Source organism: Aquarana catesbeiana, linkage group LG07 (genome assembly GCF_042186555.1).
Source record: "Aquarana catesbeiana isolate 2022-GZ linkage group LG07, ASM4218655v1, whole genome shotgun sequence".
Classification (NCBI taxonomy): domain Eukaryota; kingdom Metazoa; phylum Chordata; class Amphibia; order Anura; family Ranidae; genus Aquarana; species Aquarana catesbeiana.
The window spans coordinates 10,877,112-10,892,030 of NC_133330.1; positions in this window are offsets into that span (position 1 = coordinate 10,877,112).

Here is a 14,919-nt window from a genome sequence, read left to right on the forward strand (position 1 = left end):
GAGACATGTAAATACCTCCTGTTCTAAGATGGCTTTACTGTTCTATGCACTAATTAGAGTCAGGACTTTATGATCCCTTTAGTCAATTCTCACCAATACTACCAATGCCAAGACTTCCAATGGTACTCGCAGAATTCTTGCCAGTACTCCCAATGGTACTCCTAGAATACCTGCCAGGACTTCCAATGGTACTTGCAGAATTCCTGCAAGGACTTCCAATGGTAAACACAGAATCCCTGCCAGGACATCCAATGTACACAAAATCTCACACCAAGGACTTTCAATGGTACCCGCAAAATCCCTGCCAGGACTTCCAATGGTACTCTTATGCCCTGTACACACGATCGGACATTGAATGGACATTCCGACAACAAAATCCATCAGATTTTTTCCGACGGATGTTGGCTCAAACTTGTCTTGCATACACACGGTCGCAGAAAGTTGTCAGAAAATCTGATCGTTCTGAACGCAGTGACGTAAAACACGTACGTCGAGACTATAAACAGGGCAATAGCCAATAGCTTTCGTCTCTCAATTTATTCTGAGCATGCGTGGCACTTTGTGCGTCGGATTTGTCTACACACGATCGGAATTTAAAGGATCGGATTTTGTTGTCGGAAAATTTTATATCCTGCTCTCAAACTTTGTGTGTCAGAAATTCAGACGGAAAAAGTCTGATAGAGCCCACACACGATCGGAATTTCCGACAACACAATCCGATCGCACTTTCTCCGTCGGAAAATCCGACCATGTGTACAGGGCATTAGAATCAAAGCCAGGACTTCCAGTAGCACTCACAGAATTCCTGCCAGGGCATCCAATGGTACTTGCAGAATCCCTTCTAAAACCTTCAAAGGTACCCAAAGAATCCCTGCCAGGACTTCCAATGGTACTCACATAATCCATGCCAGGATTTACAATAGTACTTGCAGAACTTCTGCCGGGACTTCCAATAGTACTCGCAGAATCCCTCCCAGGACTTCCATTGGTACTTGCAGAATCCATGACAGGAATTACAATGTTATTCACAGAATCCCTGAAAGACCTTCCAATAGTACCCACAGAATCCCTGCCAGGACTCCCAATGTCACTCACAAAATCCTGCTAGGAGTTGCAATGGTATTTACAGAATCTCTGCCAGGACTTCCAGTGGTACTCACAGAATCTCTGCTAGTACTTTCAATGGTACTCCTAGAATCCTATTCAGGATTTTCAATGGTACTCACAAAATCTCTACCAGGACTTCCAATTGTACTCACAGAATCCCAGCCAGAACTTCCAATGGCACTCACAGAGTCTGTGAATGAACTTCGAATGACACGCAGAGAATCCCTCCCAGGACTTCCAATGGTACTTGCAGAATCCATGACAGGAATTCCAATGTTACTCATAGAATCTATGAAAGATCTTCCAATGGCACCCACAGAATCCCTGCCAGGACTTCCAATGGTACTCACAGAACCTCTGCCAAGACTCCCAATGGCACTCCCAAAATCCTTGTCAAGTTTTTTAATGGTACTTATAGAATCTCTGCCAGGACTTCCAATGGTACCCACAAAATCACTGTCAGTAATTCTGATGGTACTAGCAGAATTCCTCTCATTATTTCCAATGGTACTCACAAAATCCTTTGCCAGGACTTCCAATTGTACTCACAGAATACCTGCCAGGAGATTCAATGGTACGCACAGAATAACTAAAACAACTTCCAATGGTAATCACAGAATCCCTGCCAGGACTTCCAATGGTACTTGCAGAATCCATGATAGGAATTCTAATGTTACTCACAGAATCCATGAAAGATCTTCCAATGGTGCACACAGAATCCCTGCCAGGATTCCCAATGGTATTCACAAAATCCTGCTAGGAATTGCAATGGTATTTAAAGGAATCCCTGCCAGAACTTCCAATGGTACTTACAAAATCTCCACCAGTAATTATGATGGTACTAACAGAATTTATGACATTATTTCCAATGGTATTCACAAAATATCTGCCTGCACTTCCAATTGTACTCACAGAATACTTTCCAGGAGTTCCAATGGCACTCACATAATCCCTGAAAGACCCTCCAATGGTACACTCAGAACACATGACAGGAATTCCAATAGTACCCATATAATCCCTGCAAGGTCTTACAAAAGTACTTGCAGTATATTGCAACTACATAGCCCATCGTCTCAAATGGTACCCACAGAATCCCTGCCAGGACGCCAAATGCAACTCACAAAATCCTGCCAGGTCTTCCAATGGTACTCATAGAATCAATGCCAGGACTTCCAATGGTATTTGCAGAATTCCTGTGAGGACTTCCAATGGTACACATAGAATCCCTGCCAGGACATCCAATGATACTCAAAAATTCACTGCTAGGACTTTCAAAGGTACCCGCAGAATCCCTGTCAAAACTTCCAATGATACCCACCGAATCCCTGCAAGGACTTCCAAAGGTACTCTCAGAATTAATGCCAGGACTTCCAATGGTACTCACAAAATCTATTTCAAGGCTTACAAATAGGTATGGTCCCTATGCTCGAGTCGAACGTAAGTTTGGCTCAAACATCGGGTGTTCGTTTTTTCACAGAACAAACGAACATATGGGGCGTTTGCGGCAAATTCGAGCGCCGCGGAGCGCCCCATGATGTACTGATTGCAGTGCATTGACGGCAGCTGATTGGACAAAAGGATGCACCTGACCTGCATGCTTTGGCCAATCACAGCACGATGTGCTGTGAGAGCTATGATTGGCCAAAGGCAGGGTGCCTTCTCATGTAGTGTAGTGTGCAGTAGGTCAGTGTAGTATACAGTTCAGAGTATATAGTGCAGTTAATGTAGTATATAAAATGCAGTTCAGAGTATACAGTGCAGTCAGTGTAGTATATATAATACAGCGGAGAATATATAGTGCAGACAGTGTAGTATATATAATACAGTGCAGGGTATATAGTGCAGTGCAGCATACATAACACAGTGTATTGAAGTGGTTAAGGGGAACCCTATGACAGAATTAAGGAAAAAAACGGCTTCGGGTCCCCCCCAAAATCCATACCAGGCCCTTTGGGTCTGGTATAGATTTTAAGGGGAACTCCACACCAATTTTAAAAAAAAAAAACAGTGTGCCCCCCCCCCCCCCCCAAAATCCATACCAGGTCCTTTGGGTCTGGTATAGATTTTAAGGGGGACTCCACAACAAAATTGTAAAAAAAAAATTGGCATGGTCTCCCGACCAAAATCCATACCAGACCCTTATTTGAGAAAACAACCTGGCGGGCCAGGGAAGGGGGGGACAAGCAGACAATGGGGACAAGAGTCTCTTCCCGATATCCCTGGCCATTGGTTTTTGGGATCTGCGGACAGGGGGGCTTATCGGAATCAGGAAGTATAAATCCCCCTCCTAGCACATATCCCCCCATTCCTCTTTCAAAGGACAGTCAGCAGGGCAGGGGACAGAGGTCACAATGGCAGAGTAAAGGGATCAGCAGGGCAGAGGATAAGGGAGTCCGCAAGATAGAAGACTGGGGTCATCAGAACAGAGGACAGGGGGTCAGCAGGACAGAGGATAGGGTCAGCAGGACAGGGGTCATAAGGGCAGGGTCCAGGGGGTCAAATCCCCCCATTTCCCTAACCAAAATACCCCCACCCCCACCTAGCAAAAATCCTCCCAACCCAAGCACAAATGATTCCTACCCCCTCGCCCCCCCCCCCCCCCATTGCTGTCCCGTACAATTCTCCCAACTGTAAGTTTAACCCCCCAAAACCTACAGGCTACAGAGCCGGGATTAAGTACTCAGTGCTGTGCTCTCCCCCTCCTGTCATAACAGCGATCATCCATGCAGCAGATGGCACAGGATCACTCTTACATTGTGCTGTACACACAGGGTTTGATTACCTGTCCTCTATGTCTTCTAAGGGCTGCCCATCTCCCTGCAGCAGGAAATGTGATTAGGGGGGTTAAGCAGTCTGATATAGCGATCCTGTGTCACCTGCTTCATTATGACAGGAGGAGGAGAGCACAGCCCAGCCTGCACCTCCTCCCCGCTTTCTCCTCTCTGCCACTGTGGCTTTTCTCTAACGTTTTCACTTTATTTCCTTGCACCTGGATGCCCTCCCCTTGTCCATGCCCTAAGTGCGGGGATGGGGAGAGGAGGGGAATAGGAGAATTTCCATGGGGTATCTGGCCTTCGGTGGGCACAAGTGAGATCTGGGGGATGCAGCCCACCCTAGCTCCCTCTAGATCCGGCCATGTAGAGAATCACTGAAAGGACTTGCAAGGGTACTCTCAGAATCCCTGCCAGGACTTCCAATGGTACTTACATGGGACTGCTGTTAGGAGGATAAATGGTACAGTTTTAGGGCTAGTTATGTATAAACTAGAATTCCACAGCACTTCAATAACTACAAGAGACATTCATTTCTGTTGTCTTGGAACGTCATATCAGCTTGACTGGACCCTGGCTCCTAAATACCTCACAGTAGAACAAGGACACTAAGGGGTCAATTCAGTAAGTTAAATAATGCTGAAAAAAAATGCAGTAAAATAACGCATGCAGAAACAAATGTGCAAATGTTCACTTCACTGAGAACTGTGCGGTAAATAACTACTGCGGTTAAGTTTCAATAATGCGGTAATTACCGCATATTTTCATGTGGTAATTTATCGCATTGAGCTAGTTACTAAGGAGTGAGTAAGAAGCCAGCCGCCACATGCTTAACAACAGATGACTCATCAACTTTTAACGGGTTCCCCGCTGACAGCTAAATGTTAAGAAAACATGCCAGCAATTAAAATCATGAGGAAAAAAAAACAACGTGGGGTCCCCCCAAAGCATACCAGGCCCTTCCAGTCTTGTATGAATTTTAGTGAGAGCCCCATGCCAAAATTTTTTAAAAAATGGCGTGGGGTCCCCCCCAAAATCTATACTAGACCCTTACCCGAGCATGCAGCCCGGCAGGTCAGGAAAGGGGGGGATGAGCGAGCGCCCCCCCTCCTGAACTGTACCAGGCCACATGCCCTCAACAAGGGGGCTGCTTTGGGGCGGGGGCCCCCACCCCAAAGCACCTTGTCCCCATGTTGATGGGGACAAGGGTATCTTCCCCACAACCCTGGGCAGTGGTTGTGGGGGTTTGTGGGCAGGGGACTTATCGGAATCTGGAAGCCCCCTTTAACAAAGGAGCTCCCAGATTCTGCCCCCCCCCTGCTGACTGACTGCTCCGCCATCTGACAGTTCTTAAAAAGCTAAGGGGAGGAGTAACTGGTGATGTCACCTGGTGGCTCCGCCTCTTGTGATGTCACCACCCCAGCATGCTCCTGGGCAATGATGTCACAAGGGGTGAGGCCACCCTGTGGTGAGGCGGGCGACGTGAATGACATTGGATCTACTTCAGGGGACATATACTTTTTTTAATAAAGGAATTGTCAAAAACTGTGTGTGTTTTTATTTCTTTTTTATTTTATTTTTTTGGCGAATGAGTAGAGGTACAAATTTACCCATACTCATTCACATGTTAGGGTGGGATCTAGGGGCCCCCTTGTAAAAGGGGGCTTCCAGATTCCGATAAGCCCCCTGCCCGCAGACCCCCATAACCAGTGCCCAGGGTTGTGGGGAAGAGGCCCTTATCCCCATCAACATGGAGACAAGGTGCTTTGGGGGGCAGAGCCCCCTGGCCCCAAAGCACCCCCCCATGTTGAGGGCCTGTGGCCTGGTATGGTTCAGGAGGGAAGAGGGGCGCTCGCTCGTCCCTTCCCTTTCCTGACCTGTCAGGCTGCATGCTCGGATAAGGGACTGGTATGGATTTTGAGGGGACCCCACACCTTTTTTTTTTTTTATTTTGGTGTGGGCTTCCCTTAAAATCCACAGCAGACCCAATGGGTCTGGTATGCATTGGGGGGGGGGACCCCACGCTGTTTTTTTTTTTCATAATTTTTAATTGCCAGCATGATTTCTTTACATTCAGCTGTCAGCAGGAAACCCGCTGACAGCTGATGAGTCATCAATTGTTAAGGATGCGGCAGTCGTCTTCTCAGCCCGCTTCTTAGCAACCAGCTATTGGTGGAGGCCCCCACGCTGTTTCTGACAAATACCACATGTGATTCTGCAAAATCTTTATTTTTTTGTGAATTGGAAAAAAACTGCATGCAATAATTTATGCAAATTAGTCATGTGATCGTGTTATCACATGCGGTAAACGTTAGTGAATTGACCCCTAAGAGCTCTATTTATTAAAAAAAATAATTTGCATAGCCATTCAATCAGCAAACTTGCACATACATTCATTCTGTTGCAACTTGGCCAGAAACAAATGTGCTTTAGGCTATTTTCTCTTCTGAATTAATATTCTTCTATTACAGGCAGCAATAACAGCATTTTGGCCACTAGAGCTGAGGAGCATAGGAAATACATACAACCTTGTAACAAAAGATACAGTGTAACAATGGTTACATTTATTTGCATGGGGCCCAGGCCCCCCCACTGGCCTGGGCCCCATACAGGATGACCACTGGTACCCAGCCATACTGGGGTTCGGCTCTAGTAATCCCCCCCTCCCCGGCATGCCGATCACCCTCCCTGCCCACATCCGATTCACCCTGCTGCCTGGGACCCCCACAGCCCTACCCAGCACTGAATACAAGTTTTGCATTTTCCTTACTTTTATGGTGTGAGTATAAACTTTATTCTTTACTGTTGGGGCAAGAAAAGCTTTGGAAGAATTTATCAGCCCCTGCTCTCGAAAATGCTCAGAACCCCTTGCTCCAATGTATTCCCCTTCAATCTGTGGAATGTACTAATAAAAAAAAAACAAAAACATGCGTTTAATATGTTTGTTGACAACACGCAGACATGCATGTCATGGCACTCTTCCAGGACATGAAAATGGGCCCTTCAAGTATTTCTAAGGTGAGCAGGAAGTTTCCCATGGTTGTTGGAGGTTATTCATTACATTCCAATCACCCGCTATAATCCGGCTATAATCCAGATTGATGACACACTATCAATCGCACGAGAGCATGTGAGAGCCACTAGTGATTTACATTACCGGTGTAACACATTCATGCATAATGTATACCTACGAGTGACAATTAACTAATTCCAATATAAAGAGATGCAGGATTGGACCAGTTCCCTGCAGAATGACACTTGGCTGTACATAGACTTCACATGGCCGGGGAGGTTCCACCTGTGAAAGGACAAAATAATACCTTCTTGGAATTTTCAGTACATTGTGATCAGTGAATACTTACTTTTCCGCATTTCAGATGGATGAAATATGTCCACGTGTGTCCTTCCCCCGTGTTGATCCCTCCATGACCTTGTACATCTCAATGCTTTTCATGCAGTGCCCATTAGGGGCAACCCGGGTGCCGCCCCCTCTATCACGCCACCCCCCTATATGCAATGGATAGATTTGTGCTGCCGCGGCCACCCCCTATTCAGGTGTCCGGCCCCTTTCAGGGTCACCAGGCACATGAATTACAGAGGCTCTAATTAAGGGATGACATGGAATGACGCTAAGGGGAAAATAATACTGGGAGTTTGCTATAGGCCCCCTAACCAGAGGGAGGAGGGGGAGACAGACCCCCTATCACAATTTGGATTAGCAGCAAGGATGAGAAGTGTTATCATAATGGGGGATTTTAATTATCCAGACATAGACTGGGCGGAAGGAACCGCGCATTCATCTAAGGCTCGCCAGTTCCTAAATGTAATGCAGGACAATTTCATGGGTCAGATGGTAGACGCACCAACTAGAAATAAAGCGTTACTGGATCTACTGATTACCAACAATACAGACCTGATAACAGATGTGGAAATACGGGGAGATTTAGGAAACAGCGATCACAGGTCAATTGGCTTCAGTATAAATCACACAAATAGGAAACATAAGGGGAATACAAAGACACAGAATTTCAAAAGAGCCAACTTCCCTAAACTACGAACCTTGGTAGAAGGCATAAATCGGGATAAAATCTTAGGAACAAAGAACACGGAGGAGAGATTAGCCAGAGCATCCCATTGGGATGGAAATTGGAAATTTAAAAGAGCGAACAAAAGTCCTGGATGGCTTAACTCCAATGTGAAAATGCATATAAAAGCAAAGGAGAAGGCCTTCAAAAAATAAAAGGTTGAGGGATCATCATCAGCATTCAAACTTTATAAAGAATGCAACAAGAAATGTAAGGGTCCAATTAGGACAGCTAAGATAGAACATGAAAGACACATAGTGGAGGAGAGCAAAGAAAATCCCAAGAAATTCTTTAAGTATGTAAACAGTAAAAAAGGGAGGACAGACCATATTGGCCCCATAAAGAATGAGGAAGGACATCTGGTTACAAAGGATGGGGAGATGGAGAAGGTATTGAATTTATTCTTCTCCTCAGTCTTCACGAGTGAATCGGGGGGCTTCAGTAACCAAAACTGCAGTGTTTATCCTCATGACACAACACAGGAAGCACCTCCATGGCTAACAGAGGACAAAATTAAAATTAGACTTGAGAAACTTAACATTAATAAATCACCGGGACCAGATGGCTTGCACTAGAGGGTACTTAGGGAACTCAGTCAAGTAATTGCCAGACCGTTGTTCCTCATTTTTACAGACAGTCTACTGACTGGAATGGTACCAGCGGATTGGAGAAAAGCCAATGTAGCACCAATATTTAAAAAAGGCCCAAAATACATCCCTGGGAATTACAGACCAGTTAGCCTAACATCAATCGTATGTAAACTCTTGGAGGGGATGATAAGGGACTATAAAAGATTTTAGTAATGAAAACGGTATTATTAGCAGTAATCAGCATGGATTCATGAAGAATCGTTCTTGCCGAACCAATCTATTAACCTTCTATGAGGAGGAGAGTTGCCATCTAGATAAAGGAAGGCCCGTAGACGTGGTGTATCTGGATTTTGCAAAAGCATTTGACACAGTTCCCCATAAACGTTTACTGTACAAAATAAGGTCTGTTGGCATGGACCATAGGGTGAGTACATGGATTGAAAACTGGCTACAAGGGCGCGTTCAGAGGGTGGTGATAAATGGGGAGTACTCGGAATGGTCAGGGGTGGGTAGTGGGGCCCCCCAGGGTTCTGTGCTGGGACCAATCCTATTTAATTTGTTCATAAATGACCTGGAGGATGTGGGAAACAGGTCAAACTTTGTATTTGCGGACGATACTAAGCTAAGCAGGGCAATAACTTCTCCGCAGGACGTGGAAACCTTGCAAAAAGAACTGAACAAATTAATTGGGTGGGCAACTACATGGTGAATGAGGTTCAATGTAGAAAAATGTAAAATAATGCATTTGGGTGGCAAAATATGAATGCAATCTATAGACTGGGGGGAGAACCTCTGGGGGGAATCTAGGATGGAAAAGGACCTGGGGGTCCTAGTAGATGATAGGCTCAGCAATGGCATGCAATGCCAAGCTGCTGCTAACAAAGCAAACAGGATATTGGCATTAAAAAGGGGATCAACTCCAGAGATAAAACGATAATTCTCCCGCTCTACAAGACTCTGGTCCGGCCGCACCTGGAGTATGCCGTCCAGTTCTGGGCACCAGTCCTCAGGAAGGATGTACTGGAAATGGAGCGAGTACAAAGAAGGGCAACAAAGCTAATAAAGGGTCTGGAGGATCTTAGTTATGAGGAAAGGTTGCGAGCACTGAACTTATTCTCTCTGGAGAAGAGACGCTTGAGAGGGGATATGATTTCAATTTACAATTTGACTTGGCCCAGCCCCCAGACGACGTCCTATCGTGACGAAACGCGTAGGGTGTGGCCTATGACACTGACGTCACCACGCTGTTCCTCTTTGCCGAGCTGGATGGGAAGTGTGTATACAGTGGGAAGCCTGCGGAGACGCCGTTACATTGCGATTGCCTTTACACTTGCTTATTGGATTAGTTTGTAAGTGCATTTTTTATTCATTAAATTTCTTATTGGTTGGAACGATTACACTATGGGAGCTTTTTTTGTTTTTATTCCCGGAGCCATACAGCTTTAGCCGCAAATCCAGTTGCTGGTATAGGTTATTGGGAAACCTTTAATCTCCCATATGCCTGGTCAGACCGTTGTGGTCTTTTGAGTCGGTAAGGAGCCTCATATTCACTTAGGTGTATTCACCTCTTGGGAGATTGGATCTTTTCATCACGGACTTTGGATTATCTTTTTTATGTTTATGAACTTTACATATATTTAAAATTGCACTAATTGTGATGGGACTTTTTTATGATCACTTTTTGGCTTGTTTGATAACATCATTTGAATGCACAATTCTTTGCACAATCTTTCAGTGGTTATAATAATCTTATGGTATGTTTTTTGTGGTATCATTTATGACATTATAGTTCACAAATTTTCCATAATAATTTTTTGTTCACAAACAAAAAATTTCTTTTCACTTTTTGGTTACCTTTAGCGCTGCATTATTTTTTATTATTAATATCTGAAGCTTGTGTCTGACTTTTTGATGCTGGCTGCTTTTGGTAATTTAGGGTAAAATCCCTGATTTTTTGTTTATTTTTGTATTAATTTGCTTTAGTCTGTAAGGGTTAATCCTTTATAGCTATCAATTAATTATTAGGTTTCTAGCGCAGCGTTAACCTTTGGTTTTTTTATAAATATTTAAAAAAGGCCCAAAATACATCCCTGGGAATTACAGACCAGTTAGCCTAACATCAATAGTATGTAAACTCTTGGAGGGGATGATAAGGGACTATATACAAGATTTTAGTAATAAGAATGATATCATTAGCAGTAATCAGAATGGATTCATGAAGAATCGTTCTTGCTGAACCAATCTATTAACCTTCTATGAGGAGGTGAGTTGTCATCTAGATAAAGGAAGGCCCGTAGACGTGGCGTATCTGGATTTTTCAAAAGCATTTGACACAGTTCCCCATAAACGTTTACTGTACAAAATAAGATCTGTTGGCATGGACCATAGGGTGAGTACATGGATTGAAAACTGGCTACAAGGGCGAGTTCAGAGGGTGGTGATAAATGGGGAGTACTCGGAATGGTCAGGGGTGGGTAGTGGGGCCCCCCAGGGTTCTGTGCTGGGACCAATCCTATTTAATTTGTTCATAAATGACCTGGAGGATGTGGGAAACAGGTCAAACTTTGTATTTGCGGACGATACTAAGCTAAGCAGGGCAATAACTTCTCCGCAGGACGTGGAAACCTTGCAAAAAGAACTGAACAAATTAATTGGGTGGGCGACTACATGGTGAATGAGGTTCAATGTAGAAAAATGTAAAATAATGCATTTGGGTGGCAAAATATGAATGCAATCTATACACTGGGGGGAGAACCTCTGGGGGGATCTAGGATGGAAAAGGACCTGGGGGTCCTAGTAGATGATAGGCTCAGCAATGGCGTGCAATGCCAAGCTGCTGCTAATAAAGCAAACAGAATATTGGCATTAAAAAGGGATCAACTCCAGAGATAAAACGATAATTCTCCCGCTCTACAAGACTCTGGTCCGGCCGCACCTGGAGTATGCCGTCCAGTTCTGGGCACCAGTCCTCAGGAAGGATGTACTGGAAATGGAGCGAGTACAAAGAAGGGCAACAAAGCTAATAAAGGGTCTGGAGGATCTTAGTTATGAGGAAAGGTTGCGAGCACTGAACTTATTCTCTCTGGAGAAGAGACGCTTGAGAGGGGATATGATTTCAATTTACAAATACCAGACTGGTGACCCCACAATAGGGAGAAAACTTTTTCGCGGAAGGGAGTTTAATAAGACACGTGGCCACTCATTAAAATTAGAAGAAAAGAGGTTTAACCTTAAACTTTGTAGAGGGTTCTTTACTGTAAGAGCGGCAAGGATGTGGAATTCCCTTCCACAGGCGGTGGTCTCAGCGGGTAGCATCGATACTTTCAAGAAACTATTAGATAAGCACCTGAACAACCACAACATACAGGGATATACAATGTAATACTGACACATAATTACACACATGGGTTGGACTTGATGGACTTGTGTCTTTTTTCAACCTCACCTACTCTGTAACTATGTAGTCGAATTCAAATTTCGTCCAAAATTTTGATTTGTTATTTCAGATTTGTTTAAATTCATTATATATATATATATTTATTTATTTATGTTAAGGACATTTTAATAGTAACAGTAAGGCGTGTTGGCACCATTACACCACTAGATGTCACTAATGTACACATACGGAGATGAATGAAAAGCGATAAGGGACAAAAAATATATACAAAGTAGTAATAGCAGCAGGTGCTCTAATCAAATAATTACAAAGAGATTCACTAGCTAAACAAGGCCACTAGATGTCACTGTACACATTGTGACCCAACTGAAGAGTGGATAAAATTTAAAGGGTAACTCCATTTTCGTGGGGAAAAAAAATAGCAAATAAAACACAAATAAAACACAAATAAAACACAAATGTGATTTCCTGCTTGCGTGATTGGCTCTGATGACGCCCTGTGGGAGGGTTTAAAAGCGCTAGGCCGAGACCATTGCTGACATCTCATCTGGCCGGTGGAGAGCGCACTGCGGGCATACTTCCAGTTTGGCACACATGATTTTGAATATCTGTCTTTTTAGGTGAGTGTAAAGTTTTAATTAATGGAGTCCAGTGGCGGTGCCTCCATAAGGGCGCACGGGCGCCGCCCCCTCTCTCCAGCCACCCCTGTATGACCAATGGATAGATTCATGCAATTCATGAATCTATCTATGGCCGTCGCTGCCACCCCCTATTCAGGCGCCCGGCACCTTTTCGCCTGAATTACAGCGGCGGGGGATGTTTTTGAAGCACCTGATTAGAGCCATAGGCTCTAGGGGGCAGCGTAGAGCCATAGGCTCTAATAGGCTTCAAAAAAGGAAAACAGCGAGCGCCATGCTTGGCACTTGCAGGTCACTCAGCTGTGTTAGAAAAGTGAATGAATATTCGCTTTCCTAACACTAAACCGCCTCCCCGCCAATCAGGTGCTCGGGTCTGTTACCTGTCACCTGATTGATTGAAAAGAAAGGCGCCGCTATAGGATGGCAGGAGACCCATGGAGGACCCTGCTTGTCGCCGTCACCTGCTGCCCCACCAAGACAGGGTAAGTGCCGGGCAGACGGCGAGCGGGCATGGGTAACACTGGGGGCATTCAAGGGCACATTGGCAACATTTAATGGGCACAGTAACAGCGTTTAATGGGCATAGTAGCAGCGTTTGAGGGCACAGTAGCAGCGTTTGAGGGCACATTGGCAGCATTTGATGGGCACAGTGGTAGCGTTTGATGGGCACAGTGGCAGCGTTTGATGGGCACAGTGGCAGCATTCGATGGGCACAGTGGCAGCATTTGAGGTCACAATGGCAGCGTTTAATGGGCACAGTGGCAGCATTTGATGGGCACAGTGGCAGCGTTTGATGGGCACAGTGGCAGCGTTTGATGGGCACAGTGGCAGCATTTGATGGGCACAGTGGCAGCATTTGAGGTCACAATGGCAGCGTTTAATGGGCACAGTGGTAGCATTTGATGGGCACAGTGGCAGCGTTTGAGGTCACAATAACAGCGTTTGAGGGCACAGTGGCAGCGTTGGAGGGCACATTGGCAGCATTTAATGGCACAGTGGCAGTGTTTGATGGGCACAGTGGCAGCATTTGATGGGCACAGTGGCATCTTTGAATGGGCACAGTGGCAGCATTTGATGGGCACAGTGGCAGCATTTGAGGGCACAGTGGCAGCGTTTCAGTGCACAGTGGCAGCGTTTGATGGGCACAGTGGCAGCGTTTGAGGTCACAGTGACAGCGTTTGAGGGCACAGTGGCAGCGTTTTATGGGCACAGTGGCAGCGTTTGAGGTCACAGTGGCAGCGTTTGATGGGCACAGTGACAGCATTTGAGGGCACAGTGGCAGCGTTTGATGGGCACAGTGGCTGCATTTGATGGGCACAGTGGCAGCATTTGAGGTCACAGTGGCAGCGTTTGATGGGCACAGTGGCAGCGTTTGATGGGCACAGTGGCAGTGTTTGATGGGCACAGTGGCAGCATTTGAGGGCACAGTGGCAGCGTTTGATGGGCACAGTGGCAGTGTTTGATGGGCACAGTGGCAGCATTTGAGGGCACAGGGGCAGCGTTTGATGAGCACAGTGGCAGCGTTTGATGGGCACAGTGGCAGCATTTGAGGGCTCAGTGGCAGCGTTTGGTGGGCACAGTGGCAGCGTTTGATGGGCACAGTGGCAGCGTTTGATGGGCACAGTGGCAGTGTTTGATGGGTACAGTGGCAGAGTTTGTTGGGCACAGTGGCAGCGTTTGATGGGCACAGTGGCAGTGTTTGATGGGTACAGTGGCAGAGTTTGTTGGGCACAGTGGCAGCGTTTGAGAGCACAGTGGCATCGTTTGATGGGCACAGTGGCAGCGTTTGAGGGCACAGTGGCAGCGTTTGATGGGCACAGTGGCAGAGTTTGTTGGGCACAGTGGCAGCCTTTGAGGGCACAGTGGCTGCAACTGATGATTTTTTTTCAAAATTTTTTAGCACCCCCAAAAAACTTTTGAGCACCAGCCGCCACTGATGGAGTCACATGATGTTTGCCCTTTTTGCTATTTGTTCCATACGTGATCAATAACCAGGAGGAGATGAGACCAGGTGGTGGAGAACTACAAAGCCCAGCAGTTCCAATTTGTTTTCTCTGTGGAGGACACAAGCACCAGCGTTTTCTTCAATCCTATATGCCTGGAGGAGTAAGCTGGGAAAACATCATAGAGAGGAGAACTATAAATCCCAGCAAGCCCAGGATGTTTGCAATCTAAAGCACAACTGACTTCTAACTAGACATGTGCGGTTCGTTTTGTTCCGAAACTGAAATTCGGACAAATTTTTTCAGAATTTGGAAATTTGGATATATCCAAATTTCCAAATTACAATACGGTAGTAATGAATTTAAACAAATCTGAAACAACAAATCC